Source organism: Leptonychotes weddellii, chromosome 12 (genome assembly GCF_054177405.1).
Source record: "Leptonychotes weddellii isolate Sample4059 chromosome 12, ASM5417740v2, whole genome shotgun sequence".
Taxonomy (NCBI): domain Eukaryota; kingdom Metazoa; phylum Chordata; class Mammalia; order Carnivora; family Phocidae; genus Leptonychotes; species Leptonychotes weddellii.
Window position 1 is genome coordinate 60,260,642 of NC_138380.1, and position 26,924 is coordinate 60,287,565.

At 40.3% G+C, this 26,924-nt stretch overlaps 1 long non-coding RNA gene across 5 annotated transcripts in view; it reads left to right on the forward strand.

Annotated features, from left to right (window-relative positions):
- Positions 1–25,722, forward strand: part of LOC115944386 (uncharacterized) — a 62,683-nt gene extending 36,961 nt beyond the window's left edge. For 2 of the 5 annotated variants that reach the window (XR_014139330.1, XR_014139334.1), the window contains one exon: positions 2,006–2,481. This is a non-coding gene — a long non-coding RNA (uncharacterized LOC115944386). The other 3 variants (XR_014139335.1, XR_014139332.1, XR_014139331.1) reach the window with 3 other exon arrangements.
- The last annotated feature ends 1,202 nt before the right edge of the window (positions 25,723–26,924 follow it).

The following is a 26,924-nucleotide window of genomic DNA, read 5'->3' on the forward strand; positions in this document are numbered from 1 at the left end:
CTAGAGGAGAACACAGGCAGCAACCTCTTTGACCTCAGCTGAAGCAACTTCTTCCTAGAAACATTGCCAAAGGCAAGGGAAGCAAGGGCAAAAATGAACTATTGGGACTTCATCAAGATAAAAAGCTTTTGCAAAGCAAAGGAAACAGTCAACAAAACCAAAACACAACCGACAGAATGGGAGAAGATATTTGCAAATGACATATCAGATAAAGGGCTAGTATCCAAAATCTATAAAGAACTTATCAAACCCAACACCCAAAGAACAAAGAATCCAATCACGAAATGGGCAGAAGACATGAACGGACATTTTTCCAAAGAAGACATCCAAATGGCCAATAGACACATGAAAAAGTGCTCAACATTGCTTGGCAACAGGGATATCCAAATGAAAACCTCAATGAGATACCACCTCACACCAGTCAGAATGGCTAAAATTAACAAGTCAGGAAATGACAGATGTTGGCGATGATGTGGAGGAAGGGGAACCCCCCACACTGTTGGTGGGAATGCAAGCTGGTGCAGCCGCTCTGGAAAACAGTATGGAGCTTCCTCAAAAAGTTGAAAATAGAGCTACCCTACGACCCAGCCATTGCACTACTGGGTATTTACCCCAAAGATACAAATGTAGTGATCCGAAGGGGTACATGCACCCCAATGTTTATAGCAGCAATGTCTACAATAGCCAAACTATGGAAAGAGTCAAGATGTCCATCAACAGATGAATGGATAAAGAAGATGTGGTATATATATATATACACTAGAACATTATGCAGCCATCAAAAAACCCCGGAGTCTTGCCATTTGCAACAATGTGGATGGAACTAGAGGGTATTATGCTAAGTGACCAGTGGGTATTATGCTGAGCGAAATAAGTCAATCAGAGAAAGACATGTATCATATGATCTCATTGATATGAGGAATTCTTAATCTCAGGAAACAAACTGAGGGTTGCTGGAGTGGTGGGGGGTGGGTGGGATGGGTGGCTGGGTGATAGACATTGGGGAGGGTATGTGCTATGGTGAGCACTGTGAATTGTGTAAGACTGATGAATCACAGACCTGTACCTCTGAAACAAATAATACATTATACGTTTAAATAAAAAAAAAAAAAGATGGAAGGGAAAAAAATGAAGGGGGGGAATCGGAGGGGGAGATGAACCATGAGAGACTATGGACTCTGAGAAACACACTAAGGGTTCTAGAGGGGAGGGGGGTGGGGGGATGGGTTATCCTGGTGATGGGTATTAAAGAGGGCACGTATTTGAATGGAGCACTGGGTGTTATATGCCAACAATGAATCATGGAACACTACAGCAAAAAATAAATAAATAGGAAAAAAAAAAAGAAACTTGAATATTAGGTATTACTGTCCTGACATGGGGGATGTACACTAGCTACCCTTTGCTCCAGGCCTCCTGCCAGTTGCCATCTGACTCGGCCTCCCTCCCTCTGCTTAGATCTTCTCCTCAATCTTTTCACATCTCTTCCAAGTCCTGGGACTCTCACTGCTATCTCCCTTTCACTGACCCCTCCCAAATCCTTGCTTCCTTTTGTTTTATATATGAAGCAATTCAGTTTGGGGGTCACATGTGAGGCACTCCTCTGGGATCTATCAGAAGTAACAGGGAGCTCTTGAGCAGCACTAAATTTGAACAGTCAAATTACCAGGGCATAGTAATTTGCATATAGATAGGAAGGCATCAGAGTGCCCCTCATTAAGATTAATGAGATCAGATTCTCATTGGATTTATCATCTAACAAACATCTCACTTTTGGGGTCAGCGCCTTTTATACACTTATTCCCTGTATAGTTTTATGGCAGAGATAATTATTGTTCCCTAAATATTCCAGGTGTTCTCCGATGTTACCCAGCCTCATTTGCAGTTAGGTTGGGCCATGTGACTTGTTCTCACCAATGATCTATGGGCAGAAGTGGTGTGTGTCTCTTCTGGACCAAGACAATTAAGAACCAGTGTGCCTTTTCTATCGCTCCCTTCCCCTCAGTGGAGGCCAGGCATTCCAGATGGCAGAGCTACAAGCTTCAGGAGGGCCACCTGACTCACACTGGACTGCGATGGTAGTGAAAAAAAACCCCAAAAGCCAACTTTATTGTGACAAGCCATTGAAATTTTGAGATATTTTTATTAATAGTTTTTGAGGTATTTTTATTAATATTTAATTGTATACCTATACTACTTGGACCAACATTTTTGGGAATTAAAATCTAAAACTTAAAATCTCTAAACAATATTGCGTGTGTGTGTGTTGCTTAGGACATGCAGATGTGTCTTCACATTCTGCACGATTACAATTTGAAAATCTTTATATTTATTTATATGTTTTGAGGTCCCATTAATGTATAAGCAAATTTTATTAAGGTATTCTAGTCTCTTAGTACTCCTATTCTCAAAGCCATCAGGAGTATGAAATATGAAATATAAGCTTCTACTGTGTTGCCCTTTCACTTACTTATTCCTGGTTCTGTATATTCAGATACAGGTATAACTTCCTGCTGGCCTACTTTCAAATTTCTTCAGGCTTTCCCAGAAACAGTTATGCAAAATCCTGGCTTGAGCTTTGTTTTCTTAAAGTTTTTCAAGGTGAGTATTGTAATCATTCTCTGTTGCTAGGGAAGTAAAATTTGTTTGGAAGCTTTCTGCTTAATAACCTATTCAAAGGCTCCTAATGACCAGCCCAATTTTCTGTCATCCAACATGAACAAATAGCAGGCCCCACTCTGGCTCCTCCAATACCTTTTCTTCTCCTAGCAGCTTGGTTCTCTCACACAATGCTTATTTCAGTTAAAATTTCAGTACCTCCCTGGTTGTCACACTGTTGTTTTATGAGTTTTCTAGAACTGCCATAACAAAGTACCACAAACTGAATGGCTTGAGAAACAGAAATTTATTGTTTCACAGCCTGGAGGCTCACAGTCCATGATCAGGGTATTAGCAGGGCCATGGTCCCTCTGAAGGTACCAGAGAAGGATTGTTCTAGAACTCTCTCCTAGCTCCTGGCAGTCCCGTGGCTTGTGGCAGCTTAACTCATCTTTACATGACTTTCTCCCTGTGTGCATGTCTGTGTCCAGATTTTACCCTTTTAATACAGACACCAATCATATTGGAGTAGAGGCCTACCCCCCTCCAATATAACCTCATTTTAATGAATGACATTGGCAACAACACTATACCCAAATAAGGTCACGTTCCAAGGCACCGGAGCTTAAGACTTCAATATATGAGTTTTGGGGGACATAATTCAACCCATAGCAGTCATTAGCATTTGCATTGTCAAATATATAATCATAATGTTTAACAGCAAAGGCCTTAAAGTCATACTCATTTGTGTTGAAATCTCATTTTCTGCCCTTCGAACCTCAGTTTCTTTGTCTCTAAAATGGGAGCATTAGTCATTACCTTTTAGGGTTGTTGTGATAATTCAACAACAATCGGTCTCAATTTTGGCCATGAAGACCAAAATTTCATGGCTTCAAGACCAAAAACAAAGTAAACAATTACAAAGTGCCTCCGCATTCTAAAGTGAGCTGCTGGACCACCGATGTAAGACATGCTCCCAGACTATGAGACTGCTTGAGCTGGCGTATGCAATCACCCACTGACAAGGCTACAAAGAAATGTATTTTTAGAGAGTTGTTCTCCTCCTCATGTGGGAGGGGAGAGGAGTGCTTCCCTCTCACCTCAAGTCAGGTGATAGGGACCCTTCAGACCTGGACGGAAGTAGGAACTGATATTTGACTCGTGCTTTGGAAATTAAATGTGGAAGACCATGGTGTAGCTGCCTGCCTGGTGGCTGCAGAGACCCAGATGCTCCCTCACCGACAGCAGAGTGGGGAGGTGGGGAATTTTCTTGTGTGCCTAGTGGGCTGGCAGGATGGAGCTCACTGGGAGTCATTTTGGAAAGACTGCCCAAGAAGGCTTTGTGCCAAACTGGACGTCAGCAAAAGGAAGTTGGAGTATACCATCCTATACAGAAATGAGGAGGATGCCTGACTGTGCAGTCTGGAAAGATGCGGGTTGGAGGTTGGAAGGCAGCAGTGGGATTTCTTTAAGGAAGCTATGTCAGCATTCCAGCAGAGAAAGTATCAGCGCTGGAAATCTGCCATACCCAGAGGGCTCACATGCCAGGTGTATTCAGACCAGTTGAGAGACTTTTTTAGAGATTAGTTTTACCTTTTCCCAACCACATTCCAACCTCAGAAGATCCTGAAGCAGCCTAGTGGGCAGGGGACACGGGGAGGAGAAGGGAAACAAATATTTTATGGAGAAATGGAGCAGAAACCAACCGTGTTCTCGTCCTCAGAAATGCCAGACTTTCCAGCCCAAAGGAAGCTCAAGCTGAGGGCATAAATACGCTTTAAACTAGATGAGAGCTTCGGGTTATATGCTAGTGGCCCTGGACTGGACATTTTAAGGACTGAAATGAGTTGACTTGGAGGACTGCAATGAACGGGAGGATTTTTATGATCTGAGAGTGACTGAAAAAGGAAGGAGGAGTGGACAAATCTATCCACAGAGTTTGAGTAGGATGGAGAAAAGAAGAAAACTGTGCTCTGCATGGACTTTAGTGAGTTCATGTGGGAGAAAGTCAGTACTCAGAAAAAGTTGCTATTGCTCTGCTATTTTAGTTGCCATTCTGACCAACAAATCCACACCATCTTTCCTAGGAATGTCAGTGTAGAGTTCTGGGGAAACAGAAACCATTCCGGCAATTATAAGTAGAAAGAAATTTAATACAGGTAGTTAGGTGCTTGCAAAATCATTGGAGAGCTGGAGGAGCAGTTTCTAAACTGCAATGACGGAAGTAACTCCCAGGAGATAACTATTCATCTGATTTCCCAGGGGAGCTCTTGCTCCTGCCAGAGTTATAAAGATGTGAAGTCAAGCGTCTTTGGGGGAAGCTTTTGAAACTTGTAGACACTGTATAGTTGCAATCTGAGGATCATGAAAACCCTGTCACCCTTGCAGCCACTAACTTCTAATCCTCACGAAGCTAGACACTGGATGTTTGGAATGTGGTTGCCAAAAGACTCAATGTCTGCATTATCTTACTTGCCAGTAGCAACAAATAACAGAGCAGGGAGATGGCCCTGGTCTCACTCCTTCCTTTCAAGTCTCTTGAGTGTATTTAACTCACAGTCTGAACATCAGCTGTGAAAGAGTCAGAGAAATGTGATTTCGAGCTTTTCAGCCATGGCAATACAAGAAGGAGCCATAGAAGAGTTCAGAATGGTTGCTAAGAACCAGTATTTCATATCCACCATGGTGATCCATGCATATGAAAAGACACATAATGCCAGTGGTCCAAGTTTATGTCTAGAGGGCCAAGTACTGGATTCAGTTGGATTTTTATTTTATTTTTTTTTATTTGAGACAGAGAGAGAGAGCTCACACAAGTGGGGAGGAGGATCAGAGGGAGAGGGAGAAGCAGACTCCCTGCTGAGCAGGGAGCCAGAGGTGGGGCTTGAATCCCAGGTCCCTGAGATCATGACCTGAGCTGAAGGAAGACGCTTAACCAACTGAGCCACCCAGGTGCCCCTCAGTTGCATTTAAAAAAAATCAACTTTATCAAGGTATAATTTGCATATAATAAACTGCACCTATTTTAAGAATACAGTTCAATGAGTTTGGGCAAATATGGTATAAATGTAATCAACACCATAATCAAGATATAAAATTTTTCCATCATTCAAAAAAACTTCCTTTATATTTCTTTGCAGTCAATCTCCTCATCCCCCTTGCCCCAAGCAACCACTGGTCTGCTTTCTATCTCTGTAGACTACTTTTCCCTATTCTAGAATTTCATGTAAATAAAAGCATGCAGTAGGATACAGCTGTTTTTAATATTTGCAAATAGTTTTCTTTTTCTTGCCAAGAATCCAGCATGGCATAGTAGAATACGTAGGGTCTCTGAAGTCAGACAAACTCAGGGTTGGATCCCAACTCTCCCACCTAACAGCTCTTGACCTATTACAAGTTGAACTTCCTGGGCCCAAATTTCCTAACTGTAAAATGGTAATTTAAAACAAAAATAAAAACAAAAAACATCTGCAGAGGTTAGAGCTCATAAATGAAAAGCTCATAAATGGCACTCCATGAAAAGTAACTATCATGATTCTTCTTGATGATGGCCTATTATTTTCTGCTTATGTTAATTTTCCAGTCAATTGTATCTAAGCTACAATGCTTCAGAGGATAGTTTTATTGCTGACTTTCACACATGACTGCCGTAATAGCAATTAGAGCTATTCTCTAGAGTGTCAGATTGCTTCATATCTGGGTTCTACCACTTGCTATGTGACCTTGTGAAAATTCTGAATCTTTCTGTGCCTCAGTTTTCTCTTCTGTAAAACAGGAATAATAACAATACCTAGGATAGTTACGGAAATTAAATAAGATGATATATAATACCTTACTAAATACCCAACAATGGTTGGCTATTATTATCATTGTTATGTATATTGAAAATTTTCTATCTGTATACCTTTAACCAAGTTCCTTCCTCTGAGAGGAGTGCCCCTCTCTTTCTTTTCTGGCCAGTTAAGTTTTCTTATTCTAATCTCCAGGAACCTCTCCCTTCCACAAAATAAACTTGCACTCTCTTATTTGGCACTTACCTTCCCACACTTCATATTATCATTGAGTCATAGAATGTTTGAGATTGAAAAAATTGTTCATGTGAATGCTCTCATTTTACAGCTGATGTGATAGAGATCCAGTAAGGATAAATTATTTATCAAGGTCATGTTTTTAGAACATAGATTGGGTTAGGCCTTGGTCTCCTAAGTCTCAGTCCTGGGTCTACAGTATGATTTTATTTTATTTTATTTATTTATTTATTAAAGATTTTATTTATTTATTTGAGAGAGAGAATGAGATAGAGAGCATGAGAGGGGGGAGGGTCAGAGGGAGAAGCAGACTCCCTGCTGAACAGGGAGCCCGATGCGGGACTCGATCCCGGGACTCCAGGATCATGACCTGAGCTGAAGGCAGTCGCTTAACCAGCTGAGCCACCCAGGTGCCCTACAGTATGATTTTAAGTGCTTAGCACATAATATTCAGTTTGTTCGCTTATTGTGTGAATTCTTAAAATATACTGTGCTCAGTGGATTTCTAGAGCCAAATCCAAGGACTTTGCTTGTCATAGTGCCTCAGCTCTTGTCATTCTCTGAGATTAAAGAAATGATATTCAGCCCTGTCCAAGTAAAATCATAAAGTTTATCAGGAAAACCATCTGAAAATAAGTCATGCATATTACACAATGTGAGACAGATACGCTGCATAGCCGGATATGCCGCATAGATTTTATGAGGGAGATCTAGATTCTTGCCGATGTTGTGGTGCCAGTTCTTTTGTGACTAGCCGTAAGTTTAGAAAGTCTTGATATACTATTGCAAAGAAAATACTTTTTATCACCAGTTTAGTCTTAGGGTAAATATTGTAAAAAGAACTTCAATGATACCTTTAGCCCAATGAGGTAAAAGCTCCTATACTACACCCACACAAGGCAAACACAATAGGATAAAGAATAAAACACAGGCAATCATGGTTCTGTATTTATGAGAGATAGTAGTTACACAGCTGCTCTAGGCCTGAAGAACCAAGTGTGATCACCAACAGTGTGTTTATGTCCACATGCCCCTTTGGATTTAGGTGGGAAGGAAGTTCAATATGCATATTCTGGGAGGCAGGATACGAGGAAGAACATGAGAAAGTTAAGAGGGATACCACGTTTTAAGAAAAGAAAGTTGAAGAACTTTCCAATATTTCTCACACAATTTTTAAAATGCTGTGTATCGGGGGTCCCCAAGGTCACCCCCCAGGTCCAGTGATTTGATAGAAAAGGTCTCACAGAACTCAGCATCTGTTTGTACTCATGGTTTATTACCATGGGGGCGTCTGGGTGGCTCAGTTGGTTAAGCGACTGCCTTCGGCTCAGGTCATGATCCTGGAGTCCCGGGATCGAGTCCCGCATCAGGCTCCCTGCTTGGCGGGGAGTCTGCTTCTCCCTCTCCGGCTCCCCCCTCTTGTGCTCTCTCTCTCTCACTCTCTCTCTCAAATAAATAAATAAAATCTTTAAAAAAAAAAAAAAGAAAAAGAAAAAGGTGCATAGGGTGAAGTTGGGGGCAACCTCAGGTTCAAGGTTTGAAGAGCCCTTTTACAGTGGGGTAGCTTAATTCCTTCAGCAATTAGCAGTGACAACACATGGGACATCTCATTAGTGACTTGGTGCTCAAGGTTTATATCAAGGGTGGTCAAAGAAGCACTCTTTGCTCACCACATACCCCAACCCCAGACTTCTAGAAGTAAAGCAGGTGCTCAGCATAAAGCATACCGTTTGTAGAAGCAGTCTAGCCGTAGAGAGCCACCTTGATCCTATAGGGAAAGTTTTATACCAGTGTAGGGAACTGTTTAGCAGCCAAGGTTCCAGATGCCTGCCCAGGGCCAATTTTGCAAGTAAACCTTTGTAAGGCTAGCAGTCTCAGGACTGCTCAGCTAACTCTTTTCTGCACATACTATTTTCTTTATTCCAGCACATGTAGAGACATAAGAAAGACAGCTATCTATCATAAACCCATTTGAAATAAGTAACCTGTAGCAAGGATGGTTTACATGGCTTATCTAAAGTCCTATCTAGTTAGTTGGTTGGGATGGCTTGACCTAGGACTGTAGATCTTCAGACTCAGTCGTGGCTTTTATTTGGGTCCTTGGTTCTTCTCCACATTGCATTTCCTGGGGCTGCCGAGATGCTGCCAAGACAGCTGATTCACTCAGGTTTGATTCCTGGGCTGGGATGGCTGAAACAGCCATACCTTGTGCTCTGTCTATGCAGACTCGCTAGGTGGATATTTTGGGCTTCCTTACAGCATGATGATTCCACAGGCTTGGACTTCTTGTGCGAAGGCTGGCTTCCCTGAGAGTGAGAGTGTTCTAAAGCTGACCTGGGTGAAAGTCCTGGAATATCACTTCTGTTACATTGTTAGTTCAGCAAGTTACAAAAGCCATCCTAAATTCAAAGGGAAGGAACTAGACTCCATGTTGGGAATAATAAAGAGTTTGCAACTATCTATATTGCAACTATATAGTGCAATAAATAATTTTTTGGAATATCTTGACATATATCCATCTCTATTGTGGTAATCTACTTTGCTGTTTTATTTCTCCCAATGAACTGTAAGTTTCTTAAGGGAAGGAACTCACTGTGCCTCAGCTTTCAAATTGCTACAGTGTTAGGTAGTACTTTGCTTATAGCACATAGCAAGTAATTACCTGTTGAATAAATGAATGCTATTACGTTTACTGCATGTCAAGCACTACACTAAGCTCTTTACATTGATTATATTGTTTAATTCTTACAACAACCTTGGGAGGGAGGCTTTATTATTATTGCCATTTTTTTTAGATGAGGAAACTAAGGCACAGAGTAATTACGTTACCTGCCTAAGGACACATAGCTCGTGCCAGGATTTAAACTCAGACTGACTCTAGAGCGTATGCTAGATCATTTCACTCGACTGCTTTCTTTTTTTTTTTTTTAAGATTGTATTTATTTATTTGAGAGGGAGAAAGAGAGAGAGAACACATGCATGAGTGCACAAGCACAAGCAGGGGGAGAGGTGGAAGGAGAGGGAGAAACAGACCCGCTGAGCAGGGAGCCCGATGCAGGGCTCGATCCCAGGACCCTTGGGATCATGATCTGAGCCAAAGGCAGATGCTTAACCAATTGAGCCACCCAGGCGCCCAGACTACCACTTTCCTCATGGACTGCACTTTGCATGAAGAGGAAATCTCCCCAAATCCAAATTATGGTACTCTGCTGTACAAAAAGAGAGGTCTGAGGAACCCAAAGCCCTTTATTTAGTTCCATTTTCTACCTTATTGAAGAAGCGGGAAGGAAAGCATGAAGAGAAGGATAAAGAATGATAATAAGCCTGAAAGGCATTCTAACTGTCAAGACCATGTATGTAATTGTGAACGTTATATAGTCTTGAGGCATTTGTAATCTTGAAAAACCGCTTTAAAAAAAATCTGTGAAATGAATGCAAAGGATGAGATAAAGAAAATAAATGAAAAATGGTGAGAAGTTCCATAGCATGTTATATCGGCTTTGGATTATATTTGATCTTGAACAATTGATCATTTTTATTTTTAAAATCATATATGCTAAGATGTGAAGTCTAAGGATAAAATGCCTGATTTCTGATACGTCTATCATTGGAAAATAGTTAGGTTAGCAACTGTTTTTCCTTGAAATAGTCAGGATGAGTGATCAACCCTTGGTGGGGACCAAGGCAGCAATGTCATAGATGAGCCTTCCTTGGGAGAGTAGATATTTCTGATAAGAAAGGATTGAAGGGGGGGTCCAAAGTATCTGAAAGTAGAGGGAGGAGGGTGGTGGTAGAAGAGAATCCTTAATACAGAAGATAATAAGAATGAGGACGGGAGGTGAAATCATGAAAGCTGTGCATGGAATGGTTTTCCTGGGATGGTGACTGGGGCATCCCTGACTATCAGGATAGGTTCTGCTGTGAGTAACAGAAAATGTAAAGTGATAATGTCTGACATAACTTGGACACTTATTTCTCTCTGACATGAAAACACATCTGGAGGAAAGAAGTCCAGAGCTCTATGTTTGCTCCATTGGATTTCAGGAAATCCAGTTCCTTCTATCCCTCTTTCTCTTTACCATGAGCTGACACCAGCCAACTGGGTCCCACACAGTTCTTAGGGTCTTTTTGGTAGATAACAGTAGATTCAAAGTGCTTCCCCAACCTTGGTACCAGGTGATAAGTAAGTCTCAGAAAAAATTCTTCCACAAAAGCAAATATTTATTAAAAAAACATTTATTTATAAGCAAGCATAAGAATAGTTTATAGTATCTAGTTTTTCAATTCAATGAAGTCTCAATTCCAATCTCCAGTCTTACCTGGAGTGAAAACTTCTATCAAGGCAGACATGACAACACTCCAGAAGCAGGAATCTGTTATCTATGTGGTCAACATTAGGTAGCCTAAAACCAAGGATCATTAGAGATCAAACCTCGGGCACCATTCCTAAAAGTATAGGCTGCAGGCCTCACTGGATTCTTTTACTCTATTCATGCAAGGGTGGGAAGTGTCTGTAAAAGGGTTTAGTCAACCTTATATCTTACGTATCTTTAAATTAACCAATGAGAGTTCCTTTCTAGCATTCATTATACTAGTTAGTAGACTGCTAATTTCACCCTTAAAACCCCATTTCTGAAATTCACTGAGAGCATTAGCAGTGAGTCTGGTGTTGATCCAGATATTGATGACAGAAACACTTGGTCACTTGTAGGCTATGGGTTTTTTGACTGGAACATCAGGGACAACCTCTGGGGTATACACTTTCAGTTAAACTTTTAGCTGACTGCACCTGGGTTGCAGCTTATCCTAACTAGGACAAATAAAATGATTTAATTTAATTGCCATTCTCAAAACATGGCTTGCACATATACTGCTGCTTAGATCCCATTGGCTGGAAGTTGGTAACCTGACCACATTCAGCTTCAAAGGAGGCTGGGAAAGGTAGCCTTCATTCTAGGAGACCCTGTGCCCAGATGTCATAGATATTGCTACCAAAGAAGAAGAGATGAACAGATACTTTGTGAATTCTGCAAGGCTTCCTTTGCAGAGGGGAGACTCAATATAGTTGCTCAATATTTTCACTTGCGTTGCAATAAATAAATCCTTGCTCCACCCTCAGCCTGTGGCAAACTTTCCAAGTGTGAGAAATAGTCCCATGTCTTCCCAGAAATGGGTCAGAAACATGGCAATGGCTTAATGGTGGATGGATGTGTAAAGGCAAAAATTTCTTCCATCAAATTCTCTTATGTTCAGGTTATATTAGGATTTTGCTACTAAAAGTGTGTTCATGGAAAGTAGCTCCTACATCACCTGTGAGCTTGTTAAAAATGCCAACTGACTCTACATTTTAACAAGAGTAACAGATGATTCCTATGCACCGTGAAGTTTGAGAAGCAATGTTTTTGAAAGCTTCCTTCTCCCTCCTCAACATTCATGCACCTGAACATACTGTCACTGGGGGCAAAGCATTCCTTCCAGCAGGGCAACTTTGACCTAGAGCACAAAAGTAAATCTGGGAGAATTCATGGACAAATGGTACATTACAATTTAGATCATAAATTCCTCAGCATGTCATACAGATTAGCTTATTATCCTATGCAAAAAGCAATGAACATATATTTCTTTGTTTATGAACAGAAAGTAACTAGAAGAATATATTAAGAGCAGATCTGTTTGGATGGTGGAACTCTGGATGATTTATTTTTCCAATTTTGTTATACTTTTTCAGAATTTTCTTTTATGAACAAACTATTTTAAATTGAAAGAAAATTGTTGTTTGAAGATGGTATGAACCACATTTGTATTAGCTGTAGCAATCAGATAGCTGAATTAAGAAGTAAATCTCTAGCTGGTCTGGAAGAGAACAGCAATGGCATGGGTCATTATGAATCCACCCAAGACAAACTTCTGCACTTGCCAAAATAAACTGCTTATTCACAGAAGATGGGCAGTGCTTATTTTGGAACATTACTCTTAACTGCTGACTTTTGCAATTTAAAAATTTTAATGTCATTTCCTAACTTTGTTTTAAACGTATTTTCATTTTAAAACTTGGCACTAAAGTTTAATAAAATTTTCTTCTGGTAATTGAAATGATTCGATTCAACTACATTAATTGGATAGCTGAAAGTTACATAGTTCTGAATCTTTTGTTTTTTTGGAGGGAATGTAGAAGAAATTAAAGAACATGGTCCCTGAATTCAGGAACTCACTTTAGAAGACTATTGTAGAACTCTTTTATAACTCTTTTGAAAGTAGGATTTGTTTAAGTGTGTTTAAATAATTTTATTCTGGCTGGATATTCTTATAAATCTATGCATTCATTCTCCAAAACCCATGATATATCTGATCCATTTGATATAAAAACAAGAAGAAATTGTAGCTTCAAAGGTCAAGATGCATAGAGAGGATAGTACTGGATTAAGACATAATTTCACAATAGCAAATATGGAAGCATATTGAAGTCATCGAGTTTTTTCCTTACTACTTCTGGAGGAAGATGAAGGACAAATAAAGGGAGCAGAGGAAGCATTAGGTTTCCTTAATGTGTTGTTGGCAGGAAATCTTATAGGAGAGTTCACAATGGAAAATTCATGCCTAATCCTGACTCTTGAAACAACAAACCTGAATTCGCCCTGAAGAAATTTTTACTCTAGTGGTGGGATTAGATTAAATTGACTAAAAAGAGTCAAGCATTAGGGAAAAAGACCCCACATTCTATCGGAGGATTAAAAAAAAACCTTCCTAATTCTTATGACATTTTAAGTTGTGTACCAATTGATACAGTTGTTAATTTTTATGAATAGCTTTGTTAACAAATAGTTCTTTCTGTTTTCAAAAACAAGAACCAGGGAATGAAGATAATAAAGTTAAGGCTTTTTATTTTTTGGTCGCAAGGAATAGATACCCACCCAAATTAGCTTCATTATTAAGAAGGAAGTTTTGTTTCAATGTTACAGATATTTCACAGAATTCTGTGCAATTGGGCCTCACACAAACTAGAGAGCTGTTCAGAACCAAGATAAATTCTCTTTCTCACGTAATCGCAGCTTTTTTCCACAATTATAACATTTTCATCTCTCTGAAGATCAGTTTCATTTGTTTGTAAATGGCTGCCTCAATCACTAAGCTGACATGACTTTGCCATTTCAATGCCCACCCCTGACCAGCAACAATCTCTGTATTTTATAATTTGAACTCATAGTGGAGGGGATCTGATTAGTCTAGGTATCTGTTCTAGTCAAGCCACACCAATCAAAGGTCTCTGATCAACCAATGGATTGGCTGCCCATTTGGGGCAGATACCTGGTTTGATCAGCCATGGCTGGGTGAAGGAGAGGTAACATGTGATGTGCTGGGCTACCCCATTCTTCTGGGCATATCCTTACTTCAGATAAAGTATAAAGAAAGGAATAAATTGAGGTTGGCCTTGACAAGCCCAAATCTATAAAGTGAAGCTGTAGAAGACAATACACATGAAATAATTAAATAATATAACTTTACCAGGTGACCAAATAAATAGTATGACAAAAAAATATGAAGGTCTAAAAATTCAGTGTGACCTATAGTGAGCTGAGAAAGCTTATGATAACATGGAATTTTGAAAAGCTGATGGATTGTCAGATATGCAAAAAAAAAAAAAGTAGAAAAAAGATGTGTTCCTTGAGTAATAAGTTACAGATTAAAATTAACATTAAATTGTCTAAATTCTGGTTTAGGATGGCTGATGAAGTACATGCTCAGGAATAAAAATATATAAAAAATGAAAACAAAAGTAACACAAATGAAAGGAATGAGAGGGCTTGTTGGTAGACAAAAGTTTGAGCAAATTAAAGATTTCAACAAATTTCTGGACAAAACAGATTCGTGAGTGTTGTTTGATGAAGCAGAATAGAGGAAGCCTTAGCCGAAAACACACCATGGAGCTGACTGTCTGGTAGAGCCCCAGACAGGCCTTAGACTTTAACACAGCAGATGTAATAGGGGATGAGACTGAGACATTGGACTGAAAGGATTTGCAGACAGCCATTTAGGCCAGGACAAAAATCGGAAGGTTTAAATAATCCTGAGAAATTGCCAAAGAAAGACTAGAGCAGATGACTACGGGAAACACCCCCAGGGTAAATGCCTCCTTATTCTGGCATTTAAGGGTTCCCAGAGTCACAGCTGGCTTCATGCCTGTATGGACTCTATTGAAGCCTACCATCAATCAGCCCATGTACATGCAGCTTCCAGAGAGTCTTACTATTGCCATATTCTTTTTTTTTTTTAAAAAGCTTTTTTAAAAAAAATTTTGGCACAAATTTATTCTAATTTTGGCATAATTTTAGATTTATAGAAGAGTTGGAGAAGTACAAAGAATTTCTATATACACAATGCCTAAGTTCCTGTAATATTGTCATTTTAACATATTTACTTTATCCCTTTCTCTCTTTCTTAATGAACAGGTACACCTGTGTGTGTGTATATGTATATATATATATATGCATTTTATTTTTTGCTGAACCATTTTAGAGACAGTTATAGACATGTACTTAAATACTTCAGTGTATATTTATTTCTTTGAAACACTCTCTTATGCAAGGATAGAAAAATTACCAAAATCAGAAAGTTAACATTGACATAGTACTATTATCTAATTGTAGATCTTAATCAGATTTTGCCAGTTATTTTTTAACATTTCTTTTTAGCAAAAGAAATGACCAGATCATGTTGCATTCAGCTGCCATGTCTTTTTTAATCTTTTTCAGTGAGGGCTAATCACCAAACACCAATTTGTGTTTCATGACATTGACATTTATGACTACTCTTTAATTATTTTGTAGAAATTCAGCTTGGGTCTGTCAGGTTTTTCCTCATGATTAAATTCAGGTTATACACTTTTGGCAGAATACCACACAAGTAGGTGTTTTTCTTAGTGCATCTTATCAGGAGGCATATGATGTTAATTTGTCCCATTATTGCCTCATTCTTAATGTGAACAGCAACCAAGAATTAATAGATATCAGATGAAAGTCTCCAATATGAAAAGGAAAACCCAAGAGAAGCCAAAGAATAATGAAAGGAAAAGAAGAAGAGAAAGAAGGAAGGAATGAAGGGAGAGAGGGAAGGAAGGAAGGAAGGAAGGAAGGAAGGAAGGAAGGAAGAAGGAATGGAGGGAGGAAGGAAGGAAGGGAGGGAGGAAAGAAGGGTAAAAGAAAGAAAGTAAAAGAAAGAAAAGGTCTTCCAAGCTGTGGCAACTATCTTTAAGCAGGTTTCTCATAATTTTGCTTACATCACTTTTGTCAAACCTAGTTGCAAGAAAAGCTAAGACATGTAGTCCTTCATTCTCAGCAGCAATAGGATCAGATAAAGACGTGGATTCTTTGAGGGGCAGCTAGCAGGTTCTGCACATGGTTTAATATGCAATGTAGCTTCTAGAGCAGAAAGGAGATACAAATTATTAAAAGTACCTAAAAACACCTAACAGGATACATTTTTATACACATAGTCATAACAATTTGAAATGTTAGCAATCTGGATGTGAGGGCGATCTGGCTGCGACATCTGTCACCCCATTGATTGCCAGGGTTGAAATGTTAGCAATCTAAGGATAAAAAAAGTACAATTTCAAACAAAACAAAACATGTTTAACAAATATATAAAAGATGGTTGACCTTGTTTAAAACATTAGAGGAGGTGGCGCCTGGGTGGCTCAGTCGTTAAGCGTTTGCCTTTGGCTCAGGTCATGATCCCAGAGTTCTGGGATCGAGCTCCGCATTGGGCTCCCTGCTCCGCGGGAAGTCTGCTTCTCCCTCTCCCACTCCCCCTGCTTGTGTTCCCTCTCTCGCTGTGTATCTCTCTGTCAAATAAATAAAATCTTTAAAAAATAAAAAAATAAAAAAATAAAAAATAAAACATTAGAGGACTATAAATGAAAACAAAAATGAAATATTTTTCAGGATCAGCTTGGAAAAATTAAGATATTAAAAATATGCCCTGTTAGTGAAGGTTTTGAGAAAGTTTGTTCAACAACTATAGGTGTATGTATAAATAAATCCAGCCTTTTGGGATGAAGTTTTGGCAGCATTTACCAAAATATAAATGTATTGGTTTTCTGTTGCTGCTGTAACAAATTCCCACAAACTTCAGTGGCTTTGAACAATACATATTTAAAACACACACACACACACACACACTTATTAACTTAAGGTCTGAAGGTCATGGTCTAGTATGGGTCTCACTGGATTAAAATCGAGGCGTCATCAGGGCTGTGTCCCTTTCTGGAGGCTTGAGGGGAGAATCTGTTTCTAGCTTATTCCCCTTGTTGGCAGATTCAGTTCCTTGCAGATGTTTAATCTGAGTTCCTCATTTTTCTCGCTGGCTGTCAGCTGAGGGCAGATCCAGCTCCTAGAGTCCACCTGCAAACTTTAGCTCATGGCCCCTTTCTTCCATCTTCAAAGCCAGCAGTGACAGAGTTCAAGTCTCTCTCACACTTGACATCTCTTCCTCCTCCTGTCCCAGGTCCGACCCAGTCAGAAAAGGCACTCTGCTTTTCAGGACTCATGTGATTAGGTTGGGCCCACCCAGGTATTCCAGTATAATCTCCCCAGCTCTAGGTTGGTAACCTTAATCATGTCTGCCAGGTCCCTTTTGCTAGGGAAAAGAACATATTCATACGTTCTGAGGTTTAGGGCATGTACATCTTTGAGGGGGTGGGAGCATTATTCTGTCTGACTCAATAAAATATACATTTCCTTTTACCCAACAATTACATACATAAACACAACTCCCACACCTTAAAATCTAAGAGAGAAAAAGCAGAAAATTTGCAAAGGACAATTACCATTAATTGCATCAAACTTCTTATCAGCTTCATGAGATGCTGAGAAAAACATGGAGACTTTCAAAGTTTGGGGAAAATAACTGTAGATTTAGATTGCTATGCTCAGCCAAACTATGAATTAAGTTGGAGTGGGGGTGGAGGAAGGGGACATTTTCAAATATTTAAGGATTAGAATTTTTTCTCTAAAATACCTTTTTAAAAGTTACCTGAGGATGGATTTCACCCATAAAAGACAGAGAGCTAAGAAAGAGGGGGGTGTGGGGCACAGGATCATTGCTGAGCTTCAGGCTACAGGGCACCCAGCCTGCACTGGAGGAGAAGGATGGAGGACCCCAGAGAGAAATTGCTCAGAATAAGACTGCAGTGGCTTGAAAAACTGAGGATATAATAAAGGAATAGAGCACATGGTCCAAAAGCAACATGTCCTGTTCTAAGCAAATGTTGAAGTGTAACAAACAAACAAACAAAACAAAACAACCAACCAGCACAACTGTTTTTGAATCCCAGCTTTTGAATTCTGAGCAAGGAATAGTCTCTTCTGATAAAAAAAAAAACTGTAGTCATAACCTTGAAACTATAGGAGAGAACAATGTCTGCGCACATATACTTGTAAGCCTGGTCACAAAATGTACATGTTTGTATATGATGGCTTTGTGTGGGACAATGTCTGGAAGAATACCCACCCTGAGGTTAATAGTGATTATGGTTAGAGATGACATTTGAGTGGCTTTTTTCTTTTTATTTCTCTGTATTTTTCAAAGTTTTATAATGTGACCATGTATTAAGTAGCTATGCAATGTAGATAGTATCAATGATTTTAAAAACAGTGTAGAGAAAATTGTGACATCATTAAGGGAAAGAAATATGGGCTTTGTTGATAGAAGTTGGCTTTAACCCCTGGCTTTAGTACTTATGAGCAAAACATCACCCTGTTTTCCTTTAAGACTTACCGGGACCAGCTAAAAGGGAGGGTCCAATGAGGCTTCTCATAGGAGGCAACATAAGATGTGTTCTGAAGGAGAAATAGGAATAAGCCAGATGGAAGACATGAAAGGGCACTGGAGGGAGGGCAGTGTGTATACACTGACTTTGAAAGACAGCACTAGAAGATGTAGTCCATATATACAATGGAATAGTACTTAGCCATTGGAAAGGATGAATACCCACCATTTGCATCAACATGGACGGAACTGGAGGGGATTATGCTAAGTGAAATAAGTCAAGCAGAGAAAGACAATTATCAAATGGTTTCACTTATATGTGGAACATAAAGAATAGCATGGAGGACATTAGAAGGAAGGGAAAAATGAAGGGGGAGAAATCAGAGGGGGAGACGAACCATGAGAGACTATGGACTCCGGGAAACAAACTGAGTGTTTCAGAGGGGAGGGGGCTGGGGGGATGGATTAGCCCGGTGATGGATATTAAGGAGGGCACGTATTGCATGGAGCACTGGGTGTTATACACAAACAATGAATCATGGAACACTACATCAAAAACTAATGATGTACTGTATGGTGACTAACTTAACATTATAAAACAAAAAAAGAGAGAGGGCACTAGCAGCTGCTGGTGGCCTGAAGCAGTTGGAGCCCCATGGGCATGTGAGCCTGGATTGGCAGCGGGGAGCTAGGTATCTAAGAGGCTGTGAGTCTTATTAAAATGTCTGGACTTTTACAAAAATCACTCTCGTGGTTGCTGGGGATTATTTAGAATGCTGAGAGTTTAGAAGGAAATTAGGTGACTCTCCTAGAAGTCCTTTCTGCCCTCCCTGTCCAGTCAGATTCCCTCCACCTCCCCTAGTCTCCTTCACCACACCCTGCTTGTTTCCTCCTCAGTACTTACATTTATAATCTTAAATTAATTTGTTAACTTACTTGGTTATGGTCTTTCTCCTCCATTAGACTGTAAGCCTTTCAGGGCAGGGGCTATGTCTGTTTTATTCACCCAAACAGTACACATACCTACACCTACAGAGTAGTAGGCACTCATAATTATTTGTTGAACAAACAAATGCCCAGAGTAAGGTAGAAACTATAGAGATGGGGAAAAAAGGGTAGATTTGAGAATTAGGATGCAGAAAAAGACAGAACTTGGTGATTGATTGATTGATTGATTGAGAAAGTTGTGCTGGGTGAGGGTTGGGGGTTTGGGAGAGAAAGATGGAAACTCCCAGGGACCTGACTTGAGAGAGGTCAAAACCCAGCTGGTGTTTGTAAGGTGAGTGTGGGTGAGGTGAGGTGAGGTATGGTGGAAAGCGGTGGGGTGAGTGAGTAACAGAATGAGTTCTCATCAGGGAAGTAATACAACCTGAACTTTTCCTGTAGGTCTGACTCTACTGCCTTTCTGCTTTTGCAGTGGTTTGTAAACTTTGCTACACCTTAGGATCACCTGGAAAATCTCCATATCTGGGACCCTCCCTAGACAAATTTAATCTGAGGGTAGGGGCTGAGGATCAGTATTTTTAAGATTTTAGTATCCTGATCTTCAGCTAAGATCTTTGTGCTAAGATGAGCAATTCCCTTCCTGCCCCCCCCTTTTTTCTTCAAATTTTTATTTAAATTCTAGTTAGTTAACATACAGCACAATCTTGGTTTCAGGAATGGAATTCAGTGGTTCATCACTTACATACAATACCCAGTGCTCACATGATAAGTGCTCTCCTTAATACCCATCACCTGTCTAGCCCATCCCTCACCCACCTTTCTCCATGAACCCTCTGTTTGTTCTCTATCTTTAAGAGTCTCTTATGGTTTGTTCCCTCCCCTTTCCCCCCTCCCATATGTTCATCTGTTTTGTTTCTTAAGTTCCACATATGAGTGAAATCATATGGTATTTGTCTTTCTCTGACTTATTTCATTTACCATAATACACTCTAGCCCCATCCAGATCATTGTGAACGGCAAAATTTCATTCTTTTTGATGGCTGAGTAATATTCCATCACGTATATATACTACATCTTCTTTATTTATTCATCAGTCAGTGAACATTTGGGTTCTTTCCATAGTTTGGCTATTGTTGATAATGCTGCTATAAACATCGGGGTGCATGCAACCCCTTCGAATCTGTATTTTTGCAACCTTTGGGTAAATAACCAGTAGTGCAATTGCTGGATTGTAGGGTAGTTTTAGTTTCAACTTTTTAAGGAACCTCCATACTGTCTTCCAGAGTGGCTGCACCAGTTTGCATTTCACCAACAGCGCAAGAGAGCTCCCCTTTCTTCACATCCTTTTCAACATCTGTTGTTTCCCATGTTGTTAATTTTAGCCATTCTGACTGGTGTGAGGTGGTATCTCATGGTTTTGATTTGTATTTCCCTGATGCTGAGTGATGTTGAGCATCTTTTCATGTGTCTGATAGCCACCTAGATGTCTTCTTTGGAAAAGTGTCTATTCATGTCTTCTGCCCACTTCTTAACTGGATTATTTGTTTTTTGTGTGTAGCAAGGGAAACAAAAGCAAAAATGAACTACTGGGACTTCCATCAAGATAAAAAGCTTTTGCACAGTGAAGGAAACAATCAATAAAACTAAAAGGCAGCCTACAGAATGGGAGAGGATATTTGCAAATGACATACCTGATAAAGGGTTAGTATCCAAAATCTATAAAGCACTTCTCAAACTCAACATCCTTCCTGCCCCTTCACTTCATTTGAACTGCTCACTGCTGCCCCTCTTGTTTCAAGAGGGCAACGGCTGGCTTCCGTTCTTCCTCTTCACCAGGATTGGGTCCTGGCACTGCAGCCTCCCTACAAATATTTGTGCCTCACATTTTCCGCTGCCTGGCATGTGAGTCACTGCCAATATTTGCATTTGTAATGGACAAATGTTAAATGGTGTGTTTTGCTTAGAAGGTCTACAGGATATGAACTACTTAAGTTTTCCTATTTCCTTCTGAACCTTGGACAATGTCCGGATAATTTTCTTTTGCCCTTATACATTTTCTTCAAACATTTCACAATTTGAACCTTTTTGGTAAATCCAATGACTCAATACCAATTTCTAATTTCTTGCCAACAAGCAGGGTGCGTTTTTCTGGTTGCTAGTATGGCAAGGGGGAGTGACAGCGTGTGGTGCACCAAAACAAAATTGGGCTGCAGTTATATTCTGTGGTGATCCCTGGTGGTTTATCATTATAGATATTACTACAAGTTCCTGTGGTTATCAAGACCGCCGTCAAACTACTGAAATTAGTAAGACTCAGGAGTGCTGAGAAACTAGTGAATGAAACGTCATTGTTTATAAATTAATATGTTGAAAATCAATAGATTTTTTTTCCTTCAGAGTTTGCAGGTGATTTGGCCATAGAAACTATTTGTATCTTGTGTTCTTTATGTTGTCCTGAAGACAAGTTTTGTACTTGCAGACTTTGATTTATTTTATGGCAGAGCTTCTTGGCATGCTGCTGGGAGAGAGATGGCTCTTTTCCAGTGTAAGCGTAGTGAGGGATCAGAGAAAGGGTCTTCCCAGGAGATGGAGCCTCATGTCCAAAGCCAGGAGGGCTTGGTTTGGTTGAGGAGCTGCGAGTGGTTAGATGACTGGCTTGTAGCTGGGTGGGGCTAGGTGAAGGACTGGGTTGAAGAGGTGGGTGGGCAGGGGCTGGATTACAGAGGTTTTGTGCCCTTGAATGTGACCCCCACCCAATCTGGACTCTCCTTCCTTCACTGCATCCTGCACATTTTTCTTCGAGAAGTAGAGATTTGATCATTTTGCTTCCCACTTAAAAACAAAACAAAATAAAAACCAAAACCAAAGAATTCACTAGTTTCATGTTGCCCAATAAATAAAGACTAAGTTCTTTAGACTCAGACTAGTTTTGAGATGTTTCTCCTGCTTTTTATATCAACCTTATTCTTTGGTTAATTTTGTCATTTTCCAAATGTTCCTTACTCATTCCCCCTTCTATGCTTTTGCTTGTACCATCACAGTTTTTTACATTGCTTTTTTATAGAATGGTCAGGGATTCAGTCTCTACTTCAGAAGGCTTGCCCATCTTTGAGGGCAAGTTGCACTGTCATTTCACGTAGAAGTGACTTCTATCTATACTTGGCTAGAGTTTAATTTTTTAAACTTTAATTGAAGTTTAACTGAAGTATATCTACTTCCTTCCATACTTAACATACTTACCTAAATGTAAGTGTACAGGTTGAAGAAGTTTCACAAACTGAACACACTTGTGTAACCAAGAATCAGAACATTACCAGCACCCCAGAAATCTTTCTCCCATCACTGCTTCTACCCAGGGGTAACTACCATCCACACTTCAGAGGGTACATTAATTTTGAACTTCATAAAAGTGGAATCATAACATATGCACTTTTTTGTATCTAAATTCCTTCTGCTGATACTGATATGTTTGTGAGATTCATTCATATCGTTCTATGTATTTGTGGACGATTTACTCATTGTGGCTATATGATGTTACATTGCGTGAATATACCACAATCTGGTTACACATCCTACTACTGACAGGCCATTTGCTCTTGGAACAGTTTAGTAGATGTCTTTTGTGAAAGTATGTTTGCCTTTTTGTTGCATATGTATGCAGGAGTGGAGTTTTGGGTCATAGGGTACGCATATGTAGATACTACCAAACAGTTGTCCTAAGTGATTATACCTATTTATCAAACTACCTCTGATGCACAAGAGTTCCAGTTGCTCCACATCCTCACTGTAACTTGGTATGTTCCATCCCAGCCTCGCATTGAGCACATCCACCCCAAAGCATCTATCGCAGAATTTCCATTCAAGGCTGCACAGAGACCCTGACCTGATGTATAAAGCAGGGCAACTCCTCTCCCCAAATTTTCTGCCTCGTGAGTTTGTTTGTTTATTTGCTTTTGTTTTAAACACATTATTTGAGAAATAAAATGTTTTCCCGATTCTAAAAATTAAGAGTGCATAGACAGCCTTCTGAGATGTTGGTAGTATTCTAATCTTAATCAGTGTGATGGTTACATGGGCACATATACATGTATAAATTTAAAAATAATTAAGAGAGAATCGACAAATTGGTCAGTCTGACTCTAGTCCTGTGCTAACAATCAATGTAAGAAAGAGACTTATGTGAATACATGTTCAGAGTAGATTCTTGCCAGGCTGGGGAGTAGATTACTGAATTGGATATAACCCAATTTGCTATGATAGCAAATTTACCACTTGCAGTATGGAACCTATTTCTTCTGCCTTAATCGTCACTCTAGGTTTACTTGATGAGAAAGAAGCCTTCCTGGGGGGAGAGAAATTAGTGGGCATTTCTTTCAAAAGCAAGGCTATGAATGAAGAGGTGTTATCGGTAAGCCTTCTTCAATTTTCTTCAGATATCATGTTTGTGTCTTGTTTATTCCATTGTTATTCATATTGGGCACTCTGAGGCCTAGAGTCTAGGAATGAAATAAAGATAAAACAGATCTAGAAGTCTTAAAAAAAAAGTTATGGTTTGTCCCAAAGCAATACTGCCACCTATTGGTAAAAAAAGAGAACTTTACCTTAATGTTTAATCTGCAAGTGGTAATAATGATGGGGAGTGTCAGGCAATTAACCATGGACAAAAATAAAACGAATGTTACTTCAGCATTTTCACCTTGCTGTGCCCCCACAGACTCCCCCCAGAGATAAAGCTCATAGGATTCTTAAAAGTATGCCACAAAACCAAAGACATGGTAGGGCATTGTAAGTGCCTCCTGAAAGCTGGAATCATTGCCATTTGCTTGAGAGAAACCTGTTTCATTGTCAACTATCATTCCACATGACAAGATTCGAAGATCAAAAAGCTATTTTTTCTGTTCTGTACAGAAGTAAATTTTCCCAGTAAATCTCACACATATTAAAAGATATGTGTCCCCACTATGTTTTGCTTAAAGATATATTTATTTGGCAAATCCTACTTTATTCATTGACTTCCATTTATTAAACTTTATTATTTTTTATTGTTGGACATAATAAAGTTTTACTGTAACATGAAAACAAACGCTTTCAACAATCATAAGAGAAAATTACATCTTTTCCTGATAAATACTAAAATGTTAACAGTAATGCTAGTTATGTACCAAAGATACCATAAAATCAAAATAACACTAGCACAAGTGTTCTATAGACATAGAAAATTTGGCAATTTAATTTTTAGTGCATCTCTCTCTTATTTATTTGTGCATATATTAATTTGCCAAACCTTTATTAGGAAATTATTATATGCCTGCACTCTATTAGAAGCTGAAAATATAGAGATTAATGAGACATGGCCCCTGCCCACTGAAAGGTCACACTCTAGGGGGCTAAGAGAGACACAAAGACAAATAATTATAATATTTTGTAGAAAGTATAGTTACCAAATATTATAAAGACATAGAGAAAGGGGCCCCAATCCTTCCATGGAAAGATAGAAAGAAGGGCAGCTTCATGGGTGGGGGGAAGCTGAGTCTTAAATGATAAATAGGTGTTGGCTTGGCAAAGGGTATGGGTTGAGGATGGTGGAGGGCTGATGTGGATGTTGAAGTGTCCATGGGATTTGCAGGTGGAGCGATCTAGCAGGTACTGGAAATGAGAGTCAGAAGCAAGGGCATAGGTGAGGGTGAGATATAAATTTGGGATTTTGCCTAGAGAGCCTGTGTAGCGAATAAAAAACCCGTGGGCTGGGGATGACCACCTGGGAAGGCAGAAGCAGTTTGTCTCACAGAGAACCTCCAGCAGCAAAAATCAGAGATTCTCCAAGAGAACCAGGGAAATTCAGGCATGGACTTGGAATCTAGGCAGCCTAATCCACAGCCTTTAGACCGGGTTGGCCAAAAATTTTGTTTTATTTGGCTCATCAGGGTTCATATTTTTTTAAATAGTTGCCAACATTTTAGAGTCGAGACATGTCACAAAAAATCTGCATTTATAGCCTCCCTCGAAGCACTGGAAAAGCTGGGTATATGGGACCTATAGGAGTGCATGGAGCTGCCTTTTTGCTATGGGGACAGACTCTCCAGGTCCCCTCATACTCATATCTCAGTGTGGCCTGCTTCATTCATTGACATGGTCTGCATGGCTCCTCTGGGCATTTGAATTTGGGATCTTTCTATAGAATTTCAAGAAGGGTGTGATAGACAAATGTCCAGTGTGGCAAAGGAATAAATAAATGAGAAAATCTGGGGCACCTGGGTAGCTCAGTCAGTTAGGCCTCCGACTCTTGGTTTCAGCTGGGGTCATGATCTCAGTCACGGGATTGGGCCCCATGTTAGGCTCCACACTCAGCATGGAGTCGGCTTGTCCCTTTCCCCCTACTCCTCTCCCCAATAAATAAATCAATAAATAAAACCTTAAAAAAAAAAAGAATGAGAAAATCTCCCCTGCCTTGAAATTAGGAAATTATGCATCATCTGAGTGGCCTGAGTAAGGTAAGATTAAGAAGATGGTAAGGCACGGAAGTAAGATCCCAGTGGCTGTGGATCAAGGAGTAGAGAGGAGGGAAGGTGGGGGGTGAATATGAAGGAGCAGACAAATTTTTCTCTAAAGGGCCATGGAGCAGATTTTTTTTGCTTCATGGGCCATATGATCTCTCTCACAACTTACTCAACCACTCTGCTGTTGTAGTGCAAAAGCCCCCGTAGACACTATATAAACAAATGCGCATGGTGATATCCCACTCAGATTTTGTTCACCAATACAGGCTTCCTGTGGGTCCTCGCTTGCCAAACCCCAGAGGGGGTCTGCTGGGCCAACGGGTGGAAAATGAGGTTGAGAGGAACCGGAGCAGGTCTGCAGACACAAGAGGAGGGGCCAGTGGGGAGGGAGATGTTGAAAGTCAAGGAAAACAAGAGGAAGGCCAATGACGCCACTTCCGGAGGGTGCAGGTGGGAGACGGGGCCAGCCTTCACTGGGTGGTTTGCGGGGGTGGGGAACCTTGCCCACCGAGACCCGGGCGGAGTTGGCTAGCCCGTCTGAAGTGTGTACGCGCGAAACGAGGTAGGGCATTGATCGTGCTGCTTCTGCCGCAGCCAGTTTTGTGATAAAGTAGGAAGTGAAGCAATCACCTGACAGTCATTGAGAAGACGTCATGAAGAAGCTTGTCAAACACCAACAGAAAGGCTGATAAACGGTGCTCAGGGCTCAACTGAGGGGCAAAGCACGAGATTCTGTAGTCACCGCGTGCCGTTGTGCGCAAATGCTGCAGCAGGGCCCGGAGTCCAGTGGCAGAGAAGGCAGCGGGTGGTGTGGACCGCGGGTGTGGCTTTTTCCGGCGAGCTGGTAATTTAGAACAAAGGGGCCGAGTCCTGGAGAGGAGAGGCTGAGAGGGTCCGGCTAGCCTGCCAGGAAGGAATTCGAGAGTTTGGGGGAACAAGTACGACGGGGATGAAGGCAGAGAAAGCGGAGAGGGTAGGAGACGATCTGCGCGCTGACGGCTGGAGTTTAGAATTCCTGCGTTGGGGCATTTCTAGGATTCTAGGATGTTAAGATCCTGGATGGGCTCCTTGCATCGGGGGACTGAAGTGC